Source organism: Lissotriton vulgaris, chromosome 5, assembly GCF_964263255.1.
Source record: "Lissotriton vulgaris chromosome 5, aLisVul1.2, whole genome shotgun sequence".
Lineage (NCBI taxonomy): Eukaryota > Metazoa > Chordata > Amphibia > Caudata > Salamandridae > Lissotriton > Lissotriton vulgaris.
Window position 1 is genome coordinate 1,330,965,515 of NC_141693.1, and position 14,915 is coordinate 1,330,980,429.

A 14,915-nucleotide genomic window follows, 5' to 3' on the forward strand; every position below is an offset into this window, starting at 1 on the left:
TTGATACTGTTTGTGTAGACTGTGCAGACATGCTGCTCCACACTGCCATTGTGGTTGTGTTTTTTCATGCATTGCTGTCACATGGGGCCTTTTGCCTCCAGTATGGCATGCTGTGTGTGGTGTCATGCCATCTCCTATCTGTGCTTCAGATGTCTACCCATAGTGGGTCTGCACTCCTTCTGTTTGTGGATGGTGCACTCCTGCCATGTCTACTACTGACGTGCAGTACACTTCACTTAGATGTCAGCTGTCCACTTGGTTTCTATGTGTGTGTGCCTCCTCATCACTTCATGTGTGACACTGTGCTTTGTGATGCAGTTATTTGGCCAGGAGCAATGTGCCACTCAGGATATTTCCCCAACTGTTTATTTGTGATGTGCGTGTGCTGTTTGGCAGTCATTGTTGCTCATCTGCTGTTTAGCTGTGTGTGCTGCCCAATCCTCTGGTCAAGTTGATTCCATCTTTGTATCCCAGATGTGTGCATCTGTTGTTGTTGTGTTGGATGCATGTGTGTTGGCTGTGGTATTGCTTCACTTCCTGGGTGTGCTGTTGGCTTTGTGATGTGCTGATTTGTGTTGTGTGGGTTGATGTTGTGTCACTCATGTCTGTGTGTGACAGGTATGCTTGGTATGTACACACTGCTTGTTGTGCCTGCAGTGCTGTGTGTATGTTGCCTTGTAATTGCCTGGTGTGCATCCCCTGATGTCCTGCAGTGTTTGCTTTGTGATTTGTTTGCATGTGCATCTGTTGTTTGCTTGATGTGGCTGTGTTGTTCTGTGGGTTTGTGCACTTCGTGTGTGTGTAGTGGTATGTTGTCTTTGCATTGTTTATGAGTGATTAGGTTGTGCACTCCTGTTGTGTCTGTGCTCCCATTGCCTTTCCCCAGTTTGGCTGCACAGGGCAGGTCTGTTTTTGTTGTGGTTCTGTGTGTGTTTCTGTTGGGTTATGTGTCTGTCTGTTGTTTTCATGCTGACATTTGTTCTGGTATCCCTGTGTGTGTGATGTTTGTGGATACACCCAGGGTGTGTGTTTGTTTGTGTGTGTATAGACTGGCAAGTGTGTTTGGCACTCGGGTTGTGTGCTGCTGTGTGAAGGGGGTATATGTGTACATTCTTCCTGGTGTTTGGCAGTCATGGAGTGTGTCAATGGGCCTGTGTGTTGTGCTGCTGGTCTACCCCTGTGAAGTGGTCGTTTGCATGTGTGGCTGTTCACAGTTTGACTTCCAGGCCTTCCTTTCATCCATACGCCTATACATGGTTTGCCTTGCTGTCTCCCTGTGTTGTTGCACTGTGATGTCTGTGGTTTGACTTCACTGACTGTACCAGCCATGTGTGGTTTGATGGTTTGAGGGGGGTGTTCTGTGTTCCTTGTCTTGCATGTGATGTACACATGCTTGTTGTGTGTCTCCATGGCCTTTCATTTGTGTGCATCCCACTTTGGCTTTCCTATTTGTTGCGCTCCATGGCAGTTGGCATGTGGGGTGTGTATGTGTATGTGCGTCATTCAGTGGTATGTATGTGTGACTATGTAGGCCTGTGTGTCCATTTGTATGTTTGTTCCTTGGATGTGTTCATTTGGTGCTTGTACTCATGTTTGTTTCCCTGAGTGTGGCGGTGTTGTTTTGTGTGTGTTTCCCTGGCCCTGTGCTACTGTGCTGTGTGTTGTGTGTTCCTGTGCAGCCACTCCTGCAGTGGCTGTCTCCTGGTTGTTTGTTGTGTGGTGCAGGGTGTGGTTTGACTTGGTGTTGTGCATGGGGGTACACAGCAGGGGCAGATGGCATGTGCTAATGTGTGGTGGGAGGAGGTGTGGCTCTGTGGTGTTTGTGCCCTGCCCATGTCTGGCACTGGCCCTGACTCCTGCATTGTGCGCATGTATTCCCTTGTGTTCACCGCTGCGCTGACGTGACCGGGACATTGCTGCATGATCGCGGTAGATGTGTGTCCAGGATGTAGAGGGGTGACTTGGTGGCAGGTGGGTCATGTGTGGGTGCCCTTGTGGATGTGTTCCTGTCCCCACCAGGGTGTCTGTTGTAGATTTGGACCCTGTGTCAGTCCATGTGTTGTGTTTGTTTAGTTGCGTACCTGCGGCGGCATCCGCGGCGGTCCATGAGTTGCTGGTGATGTAGCAGGCACAGCACCGGAAGCCGGGTCCATGGCGGTCGTGACCAGGTGGTGTGGACCGGGACTCTGGTTTTGCGCTCCGCAGTCGAGCTTCTGCCATCTCTGATTGTGCGTTGTCTCTGCTGCGGTGAGTCTGCTTGTTTGGGGCATCCTAATTTGTTGAGCAGGTCGGAGTTCATTCGGCACGGCGGTGAGTCTCCATTGGTTCCCACCGCCGCAGGCGCACTTTGATGGCGGTGCGCGTCCCACCGTGACGGACAAAAAATGGGCTATGTTTGGCCATACTAATATGGTGGACGTGAATTATGCTGCTCGCGGGCGAAAAAATGCATTTTTCCGCACCGCGGGGGTGCCACCGCCTGACATCCTAATGGACCCCTTAATGTCAGTGCAGTTGCTGTTAGGGAGGATGAAACCGACAGACTTTGGTTGGCTAAAGAGATACCCCAAGTCAGCAGAACCTATCGCTCCCATCAAAGGCAGGTCAATAAATTCACTGTACAACACGTGCTCACCACTGGGTAGCTCGTCATTAAGCAGTTAGGCTTATATCAGAACAATGTGTAAAGAAAAGGCACATCAGTCACTTGTGGTAAAAACACTGAGCATCACAAATTACACTTTACATAGGATGTATATAAAAATGTTTCTATTCAACACATATTCAATCATAATGCTTTCATATACTTTCGGGCATAAAACACATTTGGAAATATTTCCAGCAGTAATAGGTTCACTCGTATTGTTATGCTATTTCAGAAAATATTTTCCGACGAAAACTTAAAACTTTTCTTTTCTCCTTATAGCCCACCACTGCCTTTTTTGCCTCGCTCTGTCCACTCCCCCCCTTATGAGTTTCTGCCTATCTTTTTTAGCGCGGGGACACGCCGAGATGGCGTATTTTTCCATGCGCTCTACAAATGTCATTATTATTATTATTAATGGTATGTACCAACTGTGGACAATTCTCTTAATGAAGGGCACAATATCAACAATATGTACATACACAGACTTTGAGCACCCTTTAGCAGCACAGTGGGCCGGATCCATGCAGGTAAAACCCAACGTCACATATACAGTGCTGTTGGCATATAATCAACATATTACGCGGCACTGCTGGTCAATGTCATGATTCACAGGCGGTCTTCACATGTTCACTCACACTCACACTGCACCAACATGCAGTGCGACAGGTGTCAGCGAGTCCGTAGGGAACGCTATTGAACAAGTATGCACTCAACCCTCTAATGTGGTGCCACTGGTAACCACTGGGTCAATGGATCACACTCTGCAGACTCTAAGGTCCCAGCCTGCCTCCAACTCTATAGTTCACCTCAATTGTCCTATACACCCGAATGGAAGATAACCAGCCCAGTCTTCCGGATACTAGTTCGCACACGGCCAAAATGACACAGTCTGGGTTCCCTGGAAGCAGATAGGAATATGAAGCAGTTTTAAACAGGAGGTAGACGTAAACAAGGGGAGCTTAGCAACCACTCAGGAAGTTCACCCACAGGTCTCAAGACACAAAGCAGACAGGCAGTCTCTTGACCCGCTTCCGAACAGTCTTGGAAACATGCCTTCAACCCAATCTCTCTCGCTACTACCTGCCACCAAGATGTCTTCAGGAGGGCCCAAGTGTGGAGAGGGCAATTGGTCCACTGCGATGAGGGTCAGAAAGGAACAACTGATGAATGGGGAGTAGCACAGGGGAGCCTCTTGGTTTGGTGAGGTGTCCTGATCGGTACACAATGATCAGGGTCGTGCCCAGGCAATCTGGGCAGAGCGTTTAGTGCGCATTGGTATGAGTCGCACAAGGCACTTCAGATTTCAAACACAATGAGTCACAAATTCCGTGCCTCCCTCGAAATGAGGCACAATGACGGGTGCACATTGTATGGGTTGCACCAGGCAATTCCAGTTACACATAGCGAAGAGTTGCAATTCCGTACCTCCCTAGAAATGAGCACATTGTCCGGTGCACAAGGATGAAGGTTGCAACAGACTAACTCAGTCCCACAAAAACATAGGTGCAAGTTCAGCATAGCCACTTGAGGTGGACTGAGGCACTACTCTGGGTACAATCCCTCCTCCTAGGGTCGCACCCTGTGAATTGGACAGCGCAAACAATGAGCATTTAGTCGTCGTGTCACGCAAGAGAGATGTGTCGCGATCAACGAAACGGGCATCGCAGGGTCCCGCAATTGGTAAATCCGTTCACCACCACTCAATGCTTATGAGTGTCAGATTCCCCGCAGTACAGGAACCACATGCCTCAGGTGCGGGCAAGATTTCTGAGGACCTGCACTAGACTATCCGGTCTCTAGACACAAGTTTTAGGTCCACGCTCATACCAAACTACCAGTTGGGAATCAGAAGCTGATGTGGGCACTTGAGGGGTCACCGCTTTGCAGATGATACAAATAGTTGGCGTAGGTCCCTCGCATGAGATCTTTGATGTCCCTGAGATCTTCAGGAGAACAGCAGGCCCACAGTCAGGCCCTTGGAGAGCACACTTCAGGGCACCAAACTTCAGCAAGTCTTCGGCCCACTCCAGTCTCTATTCAGACAGTTATCCTCCATGCGCACAACTGAGCCCTCTGGCAATGTGTACCACATAGTCTGGGATCTCCAGTCCCACGTCCCCACAAGCATGTCTCACTGTTGTGTGTCTTTGAAGTTAGGGGTGGTTTAGGGGGCTTTGCTTTGAACCACAGATGTCTTCCCTGAATTACAGGGCTGTCTGCCAGGGAATGTTCTTAATCTTTAGTGGGGCCATGATCTGGCCCTTAAAGGCTAAGTGTCACAACCTCTGCCCCCAAACTATCCCATGTGGCCTTCAAATGGCAGAGGTCTATCGTTCTTGTGGGATACCCATGGTTTATGGCTGTAACTTGGGAAATGCAAAAACAACAGTTGATGGACAGAATGCAGAACAATGTCATACATTCACCCCAGTACAGAGATCTGGGCCTAAATCCATTGTTTTTTTGCTCACCATGCCGTTCCAGTTTGAACCCAGCCATATCAAAATCAGTCTTGACCCTGTGCCCCATGGGAACAGTCCAGCCCGAACTGCCAAGCCAGGTCCTCCCTGGACTGGAAACAAGCATACTAGGACCAGTTTCGGGCTTTCAGCCCTCAATAAGCCAGGATATCTTGATTCCAGTGACATGGAGAGCACGGGACTCACGTCTGAGCATACCCGTCCCATTCGGGATGACAAATGCAAAAACAACAGTTGATGGACAGAATGCAGAACAATGTCATACATTCACCCCAGTACAGAGATCTGGGCCTAAATCCATCGTTTTTTTGCACTCCACACCACCCCAGTTCAGACATGACCATATGCAAATCAGTCTGACCTTGTGCCTCATGGGAACAGTCCAGCCCGAACTGCCAAGCCATGCCTTCCCTGGACCGGAAATAAGCTTCTGAGGACCGGTTTCTGGCATTCCAGCCGTCTTCAGCCCGGCTTGCTTGAATCCAGTGGCAAAGGGAGCAAGGGACTCACTTTGGAATCGCTTTGTTCGCCCTAAGTTGGCAGGGTATGCCCAGACGTGGGTCCCTTGCTCACTCTGCCACTGGATTCAAGATAGCCTGGCTGATGAGGGTTATGAACCCGAAACCAGTCCCAGGATGCTTGTTTCTGGTCCAGGGAAGACATGGCTTGGCAGTTCGGGCTGGACTGCTCCCATGAGGCACAGGGTCAGACTGATTTGCATATGGCCATGTTTGAACTGGGGTGCTGGAGTGAACTAAAGAATGATGATGGATTAAACCCAGATAAGTTAACTGGGGGTGAGGGTTTGATTTTCTCAAATGCTCCATCCATCATCCCCTTTGGAATCGCTTTGTTCGCCCTAAGTTGGCAGGGTATGCCCAGGCATGGTCTCTTGCTCACTCTGCCACTGGATTCAAGATAGCCTGGCTGATGAGGGTTATGAACCCGAAACCGGTCCCAGGATGCTTGTTTCTGGTCCAGGGAAGACATGGCTTGGTAGTTTGCGCCGGACTGTTCCCATGAGGCACAGGGTCAGACTGATTTGCATACGGCCATGTTTGAACTGGGGTGGTGGAGTGAGCTAAAAAATGATGATGGATTAAACCCAGATCAGTTGACTGGGGGTGAGTGTTTGATTTGCTCAAATGCTCCATCCATCATCCCCTTTGGAATTGCTTTGTTCGCCTTAAGTTGGCAGGGTATGCCCAGACGTGGGTCCTATGCTCACTCTGCCACTGGATTCAAGATAGCCTGGCTGATGAGGGTTATGAACCTGAAACTGGTCCCAGGATGCTTGTTTCTGGTCCAGGGAGACAGGGCTTGGCAGTTCGGGCTGGACTGTTTCCATGAGGCACAGGGTCAGACTGATTTGCATATGGCCATGTTTGAACTGGGATGTTGGAGTGAGCTAAATCATGATGATGGATTAAACCCAGATCAGTTGACTGGGGGTGAGTGTTTGATTTGCTCAAATGCTCCGTCCATCATCCCCTCTGGAATCGCTTTGTTACTTGGGAAAGGCGCAGATGTGCTCCCCGACCCCTGGCGTCCACTGGAGCCTGGCACCACGGTCTCCGAGCCGCATGGAGACAGGAAATGTCTATGTTCTATAAGTGGCATTTCTAAGCATGTTTACCAATGAAAGGGTTTTACATGGCGAATACATTGATAGGAAACATCATGAGGCTGTTCCATTGTAATCCAGTATTGCAGTCCAAAGTAACGGCAACCACTTCCCCACGTTAACCTATGGGAAGTACAGAACTCATAGGCAGTGAAAACACGCATAGGTATTCCTCACTGCAATAGCGCACATGCACCAAGGAACACACAGGCCTGCGTAGGTAGTTTGGACACTTGGTCCCTCAGCACCAGGGATGAAAGTGCACCCGCCCGAGTTTGCATGCAGACTGGACATGGGTTTATCTGATATGTGTGTCCGTGCACAATCACAAGACTGTGATGGTAGGCTGCACACACAATTACTTACAATATAGGTTTGGGTGTGCACACACCTCTCAGTGGGAGCTGGTGAGATTTGAAAATGGTGACATATAAAAAGTTGGCTCTAAGTGCTACATCCCAAGCGCGCAAAGAGTACAAGCCTGACCAACAGAGAGGGTGCTTGGAGCGTTTTACCCTAGAGCACATTTTGAAGAAAACAGTAACAAATGGTACATTTTAAAGCAAATTTGAGAATGGAAGCAATTATGAACGGGTAGTGTGTAAATATTTAAACACATCAGAAACTGCCCCATATCTTACTACATTAAATACATTTAAAAGTTACTGTAATGAGCCACTTGTACAATTGGACATAAGTACTATGGAAATGAAACTATGTAAATATTGTACATGAAGTGTTGATAGCTATAAATAAACACTTTGACTGTCAGATCACAATAGCAATTGCTTCAAATGTGTCTAAAATTCAGACCAGCTTTCCCTTTTTAGGTCTCGCCTGTCGATGCGCATGCGCATCGAGCTTGCGAGACTATGGGGGCTTATCCACTCTTGAACCAACTTGCAAGGAATCGTGGCGATTCCTTGCAGTGCACGAGAAATTTAAGCTCAATGCGCATGCGCATTGAGCTTAAAAGCGCGTGCACATGCCCCCAGCCGCCTGCCTTGCCTACTCTCTCTCTCACTGCCTCCCCCAGCTCCGCCCCCTCACTTCTTGATTGCACGGCCGCTAGGCCGTGCCTCCCCTACTCTCCTCCCCCCTCCCCCTCCGTGTTACGATCTTTGCAACTCCCCAGCCATATGTTAAAACCCCTCGCACTCCAGGCACCCGCTCCGCCCCCTCCCCTGCCCGCCGTGTCGCATTTCTCCTCCCCCCTCCCCTTCTCTCTCTTCCCTCCGTCTTGTTATTTTATGTTGCGACTTTGTAACCAATGTTACCGAGTCCTTCGCTAGCTCACCTACCCTAAACTATGTTTGCATCAGTACAGCAGATTTGTACGTATTCCCTATCCCATTTCGCCTTTGTATTTGTTCGCTTTGCTTACACCTACGCAGTTTAGTCCAGCAGACCCTTCCCCCAGCCTAGAGCCATTTGCTTGCATTTAGGCACTTCAAGACATCCTTTCCCCCACCCTACAGCCATTAACACGGTTTCGTCTTTCATTAGATTAAAAACTGTTACAAATCACAGGGACACTTTAGAAGATACTTAGCAGGCGCCACCATGTCTGCTTTCAGTTTAGGAACAGTTAGCAAATGTTCAGCTTATTCGCCTTAAGCAAATAAAGTGTCACGATTTAATCAAAATGTAAAAAGAGAACTTAAAGATGCTTCATGTGAAGTCTTTATAAAAGTGTGCCGTCGGCGCGAGAACTAAAGTTTAAAACTGCTCTATGTAAAAGTTTTTATAAAAGCTTGCTGTTTGAAAGTACGATAGCCAATGCTTTCACATAATGTATTTTTCTATACTGGGAAGGTGGTGTTAACTACACATTCATTTCGTTAGGCACGAAGAGATTAAGTAATTTTCCCAGAAACACAAGAGGCTTTTTGGCAACATTACTGAGACTGAAACTGGCTTTTCAAGGCTGAAGTTGAGAGCTTTTTACGCAATACATGTCACATGCAGTATCTTCAGCATATTTATTTTGCTAATTTTAGCGCAGCATATGTAATTTGCATCACACAAGGGCACACATTCATTTTGTTAGGCACGGGGAGATTAATTGATTTGCCCAGAATCACAGTTGATATAGCGCCAAATAGACCTGCACTCAACGTAGTATCGCAGTGCTTTACATAGCACCAGTTACGTTATACAAGGGCACACATTCATTTTGTTAGGCACAGAGGAATCAGACATCCACAAGCATCAGACATACACAAGCATCACAAGCATCAGACATCCACAAGCATCAGACATCCACAAGCATCAGACATCCAGAAGGATCACAAGCAGCAGACATCCACAAGCGTCAGACATCCACAAGCATCAGACATCCACAAGCATCAGACATCCACAAGCAACAGACATCCACAAGCATCAGACATCCACAAGCATCCGACATCCACAAGCATCAGACATCCACAAGCATCAGACATCCACAAGCAACAGACATCCACAAGCAACAGACATCCACAAGCAACAGACATCCACAAGCAACAGACATCCACAAGCAACAGACATCCACAAGCATCAGACATCCACAAGCATCACACGCATCAGACATCCACAAGCATCAGACATCCACAAGCATCAGACATCCACAAGCACCAGACATCCACAAGCATCAGACATACACAAGCAACAGACATCCACAAGCATCACACATCCACAAGCATCACAAGCATCAGACATACACAAGCATCACAAGCATCAGACATCCACAAGCATCAGACATCCACAAGCATCAGACATCAACAAGCATCAGACATCCACAAGCATCAGACATCCACAAGCATCACAAGCATCAGACATCCACAAGCATCAGACATCCACAAGCATCAGACATCCACAAGCATCAGACATACACAAGCAACAGACATACACAAGCAACAGACATCCACAAGCAAGAGACATCCACAAGCATCAGACATCCACAAGCATCAGACATCCACAAGCATCAGACATCCACAAGCATCAGACATCCACAAGCATCAGACATCCACAAGCATCAGACATCCACAAGCATCACAAGCATCAGACATCCACAAGCATCAGACATCCACAAGCATCAGACATCCACAAGCATCAGACATCCACAAGCATCAGACATCCACAAGCATCACAAGCATCAGACATCCACAAGCATCAGACATCCACAAGCATCAGACATCCACAAGCAAGAGACATCCACAAGCAAGAGACATCCACAAGCATCACACATCCACAAGCATCACAAGCATCAGACATACACACGCATCGCAAGCATCAGACATCCACAAGCATCAGACATCCACAAGAATCAGACATCCACAAGCATCAGACATCCACAAGCATCAGACATCCACAAGCATCACAAGCATCAGACATCCACAAGCATCAGACATCCACAAGCATCAGACATCCACAAGCATCACAAGCAGCAGACATCCACAAGCATCAGACATCCACAAGCGGCAGGCATCCACAAGCGTCAGACATCCACAAGCATCACAAGCAGCAGACATCCACAAGCAACAGACATCCACAAGCATCAGACATCCACAAGCAACAGACATCCACAAGCAACAGACATCCACAAGCATCACACATCCACAAGCATCACACATCCACAAGCATCACAAGCATCAGACATACACAATCATCACAAGCATCAGACATCCACAAGCATCAGACATCCACAAGCATCAGACATCCACAAGCATCAGACATCCACAAGCATCAGACATACACAAGCATCAGACATCCACAAGCATCACAAGCATCTGACATCCACAAGCATCAGACATCCACAAGCATCAGACATCCACAAGAATCACAAGCAGCAGACATCCACAAGCATCAGACATCCACAAGCGGCAGGCATCCACAAGCGTCAGACATCCACAAGCATCACAAGCAGCAGACATCCACAAGCAACAGACATCCACAAGCAACAGACATCCACAAGCAACAGACATCCACAAGCAACAGACATCCACAAGCATCAGACATCCACAAGCAACAGACATCCACAAGCAACTGACATCCACAAGCAACAGACATCCACAAGCAGCAGACAACCACAAGCAACAGACATCCACAAGCATCAGACATCCACAAGCATCAGACATGCAGCAAACACACTCACTGACGCTCACACACCCTCACACACCGTCACACACCCTCAACTTCACACACCCTCACTCACCCTCACACACACACACACACACACACACACACACACACACACACACACACACACACACACACACACACACACACACACACACACAAATACAGCATCCAAAGGAAGAATAGAAATAAACCATCCTAATCCACACTACAACTCCAACATAGAAATCCAGAGTCCTAATCCACCCTAATAAACTAACAGCCGAATTCACCCTCCAAATACACCCTCAAGATACGCAACAGAAATACATCCTAGAAAACAAAATCCAAAGGAAAAATACGCCATCCTAATCCACCAGCCGAATAAACAATCAAATTAAACTAAACAAAACACAATATAAGTAAAGACTCAAAAAATAGCCTCCTATTCCACCCTATTAAAAAAAATGATTGTGCATTTAACAAATTGATAAATTTTATGCCATTTTCTGAGACATAAACAAATTTTAGGACGAAATTAAAAACAAAGGGGGTCAACGGAGTCGTGCATCAGATACGTTACACACAAAATCTACTTCCCAAATGTGAGCTACAGCATGCAAGGATGTTTATCAGGCTTCAGGTCACAAAACAAAAATGATTTGGCAAGCATCAGACATACACAAGCATCACAAGCATCAGACATCCACAAGCATCAGACATCCACAAGGATCACAAGCAGCAGACATCCACAAGCGTCAGACATCCACAAGCATCAGACATCCACAAGCATCAGACATCCACAAGCAACAGACATCCACAAGCAACAGACATCCACAAGCAACAGACATCCACAAGCATCAGACATCCACAAGCATCAGACATCCACAAGCATCAGACATCCACAAGCATCAGACATCCACAAGCATCAGACATCCACAAGCATCAGACATCCACAAGCATCAGACATCCACAAGCAACAGACATCCACAAGCAACAGACATCCACAAGCATCAGACATCCACAAGCATCACAAGCATCAGACATCCACAAGCATCAGACATCCACAAGCATCAGACATCCACAAGCATCAGACATCCACAAGCATCAGACATACACAAGCAACAGACATCCACAAGCAACAGACATCCACAAGCATCAGACATCCACAAGCATCAGACATCCACAAGCATCACAAGCATCAGACATCCACAAGCATCAGACATCCACAAGCATCAGACATCCACAAGCATCAGACATCCACAAGCATCAGACATCCACAAGCATCAGACATACACAAGCAACAGACATCCACAAGCAACAGACATCCACAAGCATCACACATCCACAAGCATCACAAGCATCAGACATACACAAGCATCACAAGCATCAGACATCCACAAGCATCAGACATCCACAAGCATCAGACATCCACAAGCATCAGACTTCCACAAGCATCACAAGCATCAGACATCCACAAGCATCAGACATCCACAAGCATCAGACATACACAAGCATCACAAGCATCAGACATCCACAAGCATCAGACATCCACAAGCATCAGACATCCACAAGCATCAGACATACACAAGCAACAGACATCCACAAGCAACAGACATCCACAAGCATCACACATCCACAAGCATCACAAGCATCAGACATACACAAGCATCACAAGCATCAGACATCCACAAGCATCAGACATCCACAAGCATCAGACTTCCACAAGCATCACAAGCATCAGACATCCACAAGCATCAGACATCCACAAGCATCAGACATACACAAGCAACAGACATCCACAAGCATCACACATCCACAAGCATCACACATCCACAAGCATCACACATCCACAAGCATCACAAGCATCACACATCCACAAGCATCACAAGCATCAGACATACACAAGAATCACAAGCATCAGACATCCACAAGCATCAGACATCCACAATCATCAGACATCCACAAGCATCACAAGCATCAGACATCCACAATCATCAGACATCCACAAGCATCAGACATCCACAAGCATCACAAGCATCAGACATCCACAAGCATCACAAGCAGCAGACATCCACAAGCATCAGACATCCACAAGCGGCAGGCATCCACAAGCGTCAGACATCCACAAGCATCACAAGCAGCAGACATCCACAAGCAACAGACATCCACAAGCATCAGACATACACAAGCAACAGACATCCACAAGCAACAGACATCCACAAGCATCACACATCCACAAGCATCACAAGCATCAGACATACACAAGCATCACAAGCATCAGACATCCACAAGCATCAGACATCCACAAGCATCAGACATCCACAAGCATCAGACATCCACAAGCATCAGACATCCACAAGCATCAGACATCCACAAGCATCACAAGCATCAGACATCCACAAGCATCAGACATCCACAAGCATCAGACATCCACAAGCATCACAAGCAGCAGACATCCACAAGCATCAGATATCCACAAGCGGCAGGCATCCACAAGCGTCAGACATCCACAAGCATCACAAGCAGCAGACATCCACAAGCAACAGACATCCACAAGCAACAGACATCCACAAGCAACAGACATCCACAAGCAACAGACATCCACAAGTAACAGACATCCACAAGCATCAGACATCCGCAAGCAACAGACATCCGCAAGCAACAGACATCCGCAAGCAACAGACATCCACAAGCAACAGACATCCACAAGCAACAGACATCCACAAGCAACAGACATCCACAAGCAACAGACATCCACAAGCATCAGACATCCACAAGCATCAGACATGCAGCAAACACACTCACTGACGCTCACACACCCTCACACACCGTCACACACCCTCAGCTTCACACACCCTCACTCACCCTCACACATACACACACACACACACACACACACACACACAAATACAGCATCCAAAGGAAGAATAGAAATAAACCATCCTAATCCAGACTCTAACTCCAACATAGAAATCCAGAGTCCTAATCCACCCTAATAAACTAACAGCCGAATTCACCCTCCAAATACACCCTCAAGATACGCAACAGAAATACATCCTAGAAAACAAAATCCAAAGGAAAAATACGCCATCCTAATCCACCAGCCAAATAAACAATCAAATTAAACTAAACAAAACACAATATAAGTAAAGACTCAAAAAATAGCCTCCTATTCCACCCTATTAAAAAAAATGATTGTGCATTTAACAAATTGATAAATTTTATGCCATTTTCTGAGACATAAACAAATTTTAGGACGAAATTAAAAACAAAGGGGTCAACGGAGTCGTGCATCAGATACGTTACACACAAAATCTACTTCCCAAATGTGAGCTACAGCATGCAAGGATGTTTATCAGGCTTCAGGTCACAAAACAAAAATGATTCGGACAATATAACACCAACAAAACAACAAAAAATATCTGGCAGGAAGCGAGGACGAGGATGTACAAACACAAATGTGAAACAGCCTACTTTTTATTGGGGGAATAAATAAGCATTATTCACCCGGGGAATGGGACGGATTAAACACAATTGTCAAGAGTTACACAAAAAGCCGTACGCATATAACACAAGCATTTATTCACACGAAATTACATCAAATATACAAAAAAAAAAAATCGCTACTCTACAGTAATGTGGACATAAGTCAGAATTCTGATAGCAACATGGAGAAAGCATATATAAGAAGACAATATTGCTTTAAAAATACATCGTAACACAAAGCGGAGACATTGCATTGATTATTAACGAAGAGGAAGTATCACAAACCACAGCACGAAATTTACATACACATCAAAATAAAAAGCTATACAAACATACATTTAATAATAACTGAAATAACAGAACGTAGAGTTGAAACAATATAAAATATTCACGCAGATATACAACATACTACACAATTACACACAAAAAAACACTGCTCTAATTATTAACACAACTACTAACCAAAAGCAAACATTTTAAAAATTAAATCTGAACAATAGGATACAATGCATTACATACATAAAGAGCCGACAATTCAAAATAAACATCCTTCGTTGCAAAACAAAGACACTACTATGCC

General features: G+C 46.5%; 1 protein-coding gene across 1 annotated transcript in view; it reads right to left on the minus strand.

Moving 5' to 3' along the window:
- SLC26A8 (solute carrier family 26 member 8) overlaps positions 1-14,915 on the minus strand; it is a 3,386,895-nt gene that overhangs the window by 2,321,889 nt on the left and 1,050,091 nt on the right. The window lies entirely within an intron of this gene.